Raw genomic sequence first — 7,710 nt, 5'->3', positions numbered from 1 at the left:
ATGCCATACGATGCGCTCGCGAGATCGATCTGCTCAAATCCTCTCCACCTTCATCCATGTTACCCAAAACTGCAAATTGACACCACCACAATTCGGGCAACACGCCATGAGCTGAGCTCGAAGAGATATCGTAAAATAATTTCTCGTCGCCTGGTCGCTTGGAGCACGCTACGCTTCACGCACGCCAAGTTCCGTACGATGGGACGATCGATTCGATTGAATCAAGCCTGGCCATCTGTATGCTTCCTGCTTCATTGTCCGCGCGCGAGCTGTGTGTGCTTTGCAGGGCTCTGACCTCTCATAGGCACGTCACATGATCGGCCGACCGTGCTGGTTAGACGCCACGTCCCTCTGCGTGGGATATCATTTTCATTCTCCATCTCCACATGGCGCGCGCTGCGGCTGAGAAAGTCGATCGTCTTTTGCGTGGACATCGATCGACGCTGTCACTACGCGATGTGTCTGCTAGTAGTTCGTACTACGCGTTAGCTAGCGTCTGTCGTTCAGCCTGCACGATCAACTCTGCGTCCGCTGTTCCGAGATTAGCATGTCCGCACATGCGTGAGCGTCGGAACTGAGCCAATGCGCATTGCGGCCTTCTGAGCCAAACGGCTTAGGAAAACCAGATCGCAATAAAACTTCCCTTTCGGGAGTTTGAAAAGGGAATTTGGAGTAGTTTTCGTGTTTTTTTTTTCATCCCAAGTAGAAAGTTCAGCCGGGTGAGGCCGTCTGGTCCTTTTCCCTCCGCTTGCCGCTCCAGCGGCAGCGGGAAGGTGCGGGAGCCCGGCTCATTCCGCCCGGAGCATCTCATCTCCAACAGCCGCGCAACGCGCCGCGCTTAAAAACTGCATTTGCCGCGTGCCGTTCGTCTGGTTTGGCACGGCCGGCAGTGCTGGCTCCGGCAACCGCGTCAAAATTGAGCGCGCGCGTAGCTCCAGCGGCCGCGCTAAAATGCAGCGCGCGCTAAACATTGCGTACATTTTTTTCAATAAAGCGATAAACAAAATTCGTAGATAGAAAAAACGATACATAGATATTTTACAAAGTTCCATAGCATAGATAGATAAAAACTACTCCCTCTGTAAGGAAATATAAGATGTTTTAGGTCACTAAGCTAGTGACCTAAAACGTCTTATATTTCCTTACAGAGGGAGTACTAGATAGTGCAACGACATAAAAAAACTACTATATAGTGCAACTACAGCCTACTCCCAGTCGTTCGTTGTCATCATCATCATCGCCATCCTTGTTGGTCTGGTCCGAGGTATCGAGCCATATGTCGTCCCAACGATCATCATCAGACGTAAAGATCGTCTGCCCACCATTCTCAACGATTTTGCCCTGCGATATCGCCAGGGCCTTTCGCCGACGCCTGTCCAATCTAAGGATGGCAATTTATCCATGGGTACGGGTACCCGCGGATATCGTACCCGCATGGGCAAGGTATGGGCACAATTTTGTACCCATATGTAGTACCCATACCCTACCCGTAATGTTATGGGTAGGGCATGGCTATTGCCTCGTATCCATGGATATACACATACCCTACCCATTTATACTGACATGTTACGTCTTGGATGTTATTTGGTGAGTTTGTGAATCTATTTTAAAGTTGTCACCAATTGTTAATTTGAATTGAGATTGTCTTGTACTCAGCTATTTGTAATTGAGTTTAGGTAAATGTCATTTTGTCAAATGTATTATGGATTAATATAAAATTGTGAATAACTTGTGTACTATTTGATCTACCCATCGGATACCCAATGGGTATGTGTACCCATCGGATATGGGTACGGGTAAAGTTTCATACCCATGGGTACGGGTATGGATACAATTTTGTACCTATTAACTACATGGGTATGGGTATGGTATTGCTCTACCCGCCCCATACCATCCCTAGGACTCTCCAACCGCTCATCGCGACGCCTTTGCGTCTCCTCCTCGCGGCGCCTTGCCCAGTAGGCTTGCTCGTAGGTGACGTCCTCCGGGTGGCGCTGGCGCCACTCCGCCATGACCCACTCGTCCTCCTGGGCGACGAGGAGGCGGCGCTGCCGCTCAGCGTGCTCCGCACGGTCTTGTGACGTGGTAAGACGAGGCGGCGGGGCGACGTCCAGCGCCTGCTGGAGCGTGTAGACGTCCTGGAAGTTCATCCGCGGGCGCGGCCTGCCTAGGCGCCACGCCGCCGTGTCATACGCGCGGGCGGCCTCGTGCGCCGTCTCGAAGGTGCCGAGGCTGAGCTGGAGTTCGCCAGACCGTATCGCGGAGTAGAACCCGCCGTTGGGGCGCTAGCAGACGCTGCGGTAGCCTGACGCTCCTCGGCGGCGCGGCGGCATGGTGGCGCGTCGGTGGCGGGGCGCTGGAGCGGTGGAGCGCGTGGCAGCGGAAGCAAACGAGGAAGCGGTGGAGGCGTGCATGGCAGCGGGAGAGGAAGAGAAGTATGTGGAATAGGCGCGTGGCGAGCGCCGCAATTTAAAGACGCACCGGAAGCGGTGCGCCAAAAATAGCGCGCGAGCTGCCGCCTTTTCCCGCGCGTGCGCAAATGGTTCCCGCGCGCGCGACTTTCCCGCCACCGCTAGAGCGCGCCGAAACGTTCTGCGCATGCTAAGAACTCGGTTTACCGCGCGCTCCTTTTGGCGCGACTGTTGGAGATGCTCTTAGGATAGGTATGTCGGGTGATGGCGCTAGTTCGGTGCCGACATCACCACCGCGAATAAAGTTCTCCGGGCCACCGCCTCAGTGACATTCTTCATCGGTGTCGAGGAGCCATGAATGTGTGTTCAAGCGAGTTCTTCAAGACGGCGGTGGAAATCTTGTTCAGGCTCTTGTTTCTTCGGCCCGTCCGCGTTGTGATGCCTGCTTCTCTAGTGTCGTCGTGGAGCTGGAAGCATGTGTCTTGGAGTTGGCCACCGCTGCAACGCCGGTCTTGTTCAAGGGATGGTCCACATGGAGATTTGGCATGGAAGATGGTTGCTGATTCTAGAGTTCTGCCACTTAAGAACTTCAAGACTGCGATCCAAGATGTGTGGTGTATTTCTTCGGCCGACGACCTACACCAACATGTTCGACGCCATTTGTGACGACACTGTTCAAAGGATCGTAACGGAGCTTGGCCGCTATCGCACTATCTTGGATCTTGGAAAGTTGGAGGCTTGTGTTTCTCCCCTCCGATGAACACTTTGGCGATGACAGCGGCTGGATTCTTTGGCCATGATGAGGTTGGATTGTCGGGGGTTGAGTGCGACATATACCAAAGGATGGCTTATCATGATGGGAGCGAGTAGAACGTTGCCGGTGCCTGGAAGCGGGATGAGGCGTAAACACGTACGCCGGCGAACTTTACCCAGGTTCGGGGCTCTCCTAGGAGATAACACCTCTAGTCCTGCTCTGCGGGGTCTCCGCATGATCACTAAGGCACTAGTGATACAATGGTGCTCCTTGAGCTCTTTGTTAGAGGTGGATGAAAGCTAGGCTAGCTCTCTCCTCTCTCTATGTATGAGTCTAGTTCTAACAACTTGGGAAACCTTTGCATGGGAGCCCTGGGGGGTTTATATAGGCCTACCCCCCCAAGGGTACATTGGTAATCTCGCCGGGTGTAGGGGACGGCTGTTAGTGTATCTGGTCTCCGGCTTCTCCGCCGGCTGCTGGGGCCCGCCGTCTGGTGGGCCCCGCCGACTGGTCTGGTGCGGAGCCGACAGGCCGCCCCCGCCTCTTGCGGGTCGTGCCGGCTGCTGATCACTGTGGCCGTGATGCTAATGACGCAGGCTTGGTCAGGGGAGTGTGGTTACAGTTTCGTCGCCTGGTGGGCGATCACTATAGCCATTCTGTGTCTTGTGTGGTTAATGGCGCACGGCCCTGAGGAAGGGAGTAGGCCGCCTGCTGGAAGCCGACCTCCCTCGGGTCCGACTGATCTAGCCTCTGCCGTCTTTTGGGCGCTCGTTGACTGGGAGGGCCCGCCGTCTCGGACCGTACTGTCAGGCGGTCGTGGGAGCAGGGCCCTGCCTGACAGGAACAACGTCAGGGGCGGAGTGGCAATAGTGTCGCGCCGTGCGGAGATCTCCGTCTGTATGGGGCACTATGGCCATGCCCGACCCTAGATTCAGGGGGATGGGCTACGCTGTAGCCGCACCCTGTCCTGTCTCCTTGATGAGGGCGCAGACTTCGAGGGTGCCACAGGCCGGCTGCTAGGGGCCGGCTTCTCTGGAAGCCGCCCACTAGGAGTCGGCTTATCTTGATGTCGGCTTCTGGAATTCGGCCGTCTACGGGCAGCTGGCTATTCCTCCAGCCGGCCACCAGAAGGCAGCACTTCGTCCTGATGCTTTGAGGGGTGTTGCCAGCCCCGATGTCCTAGAAGGTTCCGGGACTCGGGTTAGCCTACCCGTGGCCCATTACTCCGACAGTAGTCCCTGAAGCTAGCGAGGTGCCGTGGCTGAACAGCCGAGGAGCCTCAGCAGTTTCCTTCTCCGAGTGCTTGAGCTGGAGCTTCGTCCGACTCCTACCGAGCTGCCTAGCAGGAGTCAGCCCCACCCGTCACTACAAGAAATATGTCAACTTGTGACCACCACTATTGGTCACTGAATGGTCACAAATTTCCATTTGTGACCTTTTTGTGACCAAAAACATAAGGTCAAAAGCTGGCCGTCATAAACTGACTATAGCGACCTTTCTTTTGGAATGGTCGCAAACGTTTATGACCAAAATAAGCCTATTGTTCTGTTTTGGTCACTAACAACCTCCCCAGTCCACGTAGGCATCCAGTGTGGCAAGCTGATGTGGCACAAGATTCAGCCCGGTTCAATTCAGTTTTCTACATGGGCCTAGCCCATTAATTCGGCCTTTTTACTGTATTTTTCTATCAATTTTTGATCGGCTTCATGGGCCAAGCCCCACATTGCAGCCTTTTTATTTTCTACGCCTTCGGCCTTTTTGCTTCCATTTCTTATTTGGGCCTTTTTACAATCCATTTTGGACCAGGTGTGTTTTCTTTTGTTTTCTTTTGCTCATCCAATTAGGTCCCACTTGTCAATTTTCTTTTGTTTCTTTCCACTAGTGAAATGGGACCAGGTGTGTTGTTTAGGTGCCACACGTCAGTTATCTATTTGTGCAACAACCAATAACTTGATTCAAATAGAGCCAATAACACATAAATTTTCAAACAACAGCCAAATAATGGCAGGTAGTTTACAATCATGGCAGTACAAATCAGGTATTGAAATATAGAATACAGCTAAATATTAACATGTCCAACTCCAGAGAGCTAAAGCACATTGTTGGGTGCGAGTTCTCTTTAGGATTCTACTCCTGTAGTTCCTTGTACACAAACTTTTAACGAATGAAGGCCAAAATCTGCGAGTTATAAATCAGAAAAGTTAGGGAACATAATCAAGTGTAGCCGTGCATATAACATTCTCCTAACAATGAAACATAGCTGCAGAATTTGAGATCTAATAAGAAACCATGCATATAACATTCTCATAACAACAAAACTGAGATATATTTGGAAAGGGCAAATGACAAGTATCAACCTACTGCTAGATAACAGAGCAAACATGCCAAAATTATTCAGATATCCTGCTGTGTGTGTCACATTATACATGCATCAAGCTTCAGGCCATCAATTTTAGGACGAGTAGATACGTAACTTCATGCCGATGATATGGATGGGGCCCCTGTAGAACATCTGGTAAGCATCATCTTTGACGCTGAACGTTGCAGATACTTGTCCATTTAGTAGTCTATCATGCGCTCCTGCCATCGCGCCAGAGAGGATATGATAAGTCTAAAATACTATTAGCAGCCCACAATGCTAAAAAGGTGCTCTAAGATAGTGAACTAGTGGATATCACTTTAGTCAACTATTTTACTCCTTACATACAACAGTCAGGAATTAGTACAGTTGTTGAAGCAGGAGTAAGCTGATCATATAACATAAGAGTCAGGAATTCTATGCTTATTTTTAAGAAAAAATGATACAAGTTAAGACTTTGTTTAACAGTAGGTCTAAGAAAATAAATTGTGCATTTGGTGAGAATATAGCAACAGATTAAGAGCATATTGTTCAGCATCACACAGATAGTAGAAACATGCTACAGGAAGCTATTTGCATAAAGTAGAGAACTACAAAACAAGCTATTGACCATCCTACTAGTAGCAAGGACATAAAGATAATCACTTAATAAGATAAGAAGCAGACATGAATCACATAACTATGTACAATTCAATATCCCAACTGAGAGTGAACATGTATTCAATATTTCCTGCATTTCGATACATGCACGACAGAGTCACAGCAAAACTATATATAGCTGTACAAACATGCATGAATAGGAAAGCAACCAAACTACAAGAACATATAAGGAAACAGAGGGAATCACTATAACCTATGGAGTGACAAGCACATATATGAACTCAAAGTAATGCCCAGCTGGACCAAAAGAAGCCGGATTAGTCAGAAGCACATATATGAGCCGTGTCATCCAGTCCCGCAGCCACCAACTCGCGCCGCTCGCCGCCACGGTCACCACCTTCGTCGTCGACGCGGCGGTGCTGCCAGACCTGCAAAAAACAGAGGAGGTGTTTGGAATCAGGCGACGGAATAAGGCGAATGGACTTCACACTTGCCAACTAATTAACTATAGCATGCTAAAGAAACATTTCATTAACAAATCTGATTCAGGAACTAGCTTATTGAGTATGACAAAAATGCTTAGAATAAAAATCATTTTAAGAAATGCTGCAGTAGCTAAAAAACAAACTAAGCTATACCATTTCAGGAAAATGTGTAAGATGTTCAACTTTTCTGACATTCACTCCAGCTGCTTCCAAACTTGACGCTGTACCACCAGTAGGGACCCATGTTACTTGACTAGTTGTTCAAACACATGGGGCCCTAATCGAGTATCACCGGATAGAACTAGACAACAGATACAAAATGTTCTCAAAAAGACAGAACATTAACTAGTGTGTGCGGTACAGTGTGACTAATGATTTAGTCTGAAGGGTTTAGATGCTACTAGTACACATGAATCCAACCACTCTGCTTCTACACAGTCATCAGGCTGTAGGGTCTCGTGACTTTTGTTCATCAGTCCAACAACCTATTTACACTAAAACCAGCGCTACAGCAATAATAATCACAGGGAAGCCGATTTGGTTACCTGTTGGTGCAGCCACGGCCCCAGCCCTGCAGCACCTCCATGAACTCCTTGGTGCCCGAGCCCGCGATGGTGCCCAGGTTGTTCACATGGTCTGCCACTTCAAAACAATCATCAGAGAAAATAGGTCTTTCCATAGAGGAGAGAGCATAGACTCGATCATCGGCCTTGTGCCAATCCCCCACGCCTTCCCATGACGGCCTTCACAACAATGACCTGCAAGCAAAACACACCAAAAACTAAGTCACACATGCATGCTACTAATCCACTGTCATGTAGTTGTTTGGTTATTATTTTAGATTAATATGAATAATTCAATATGTATTATCTGTTTTAAAAAATGAAGTAAATATGTTATGCTAGACTATTGTTTCAAACAAATATATTAAAATGTTAAATTTAACATGCTAGAAAATTAAAGTAGAGTGCCCAACACACATAGTGTAAGTAAGACTAGCATATAGTAGTTTGTCTTGTACAGAATGCTTCTAATCTAAGTAAGCATGAGAGTGTACGTGTTGGAGCTCCCTCGGCATCGCTGCTATCGTGTTTGACCAAT

The sequence above is a fragment of the Triticum dicoccoides genome, chromosome 6A, assembly GCF_002162155.2.
Source record: "Triticum dicoccoides isolate Atlit2015 ecotype Zavitan chromosome 6A, WEW_v2.0, whole genome shotgun sequence".
Taxonomy (NCBI): Eukaryota; Viridiplantae; Streptophyta; class Magnoliopsida; order Poales; family Poaceae; genus Triticum; species Triticum dicoccoides.
Note: the sequence above shows the minus strand (reverse complement) of the source record.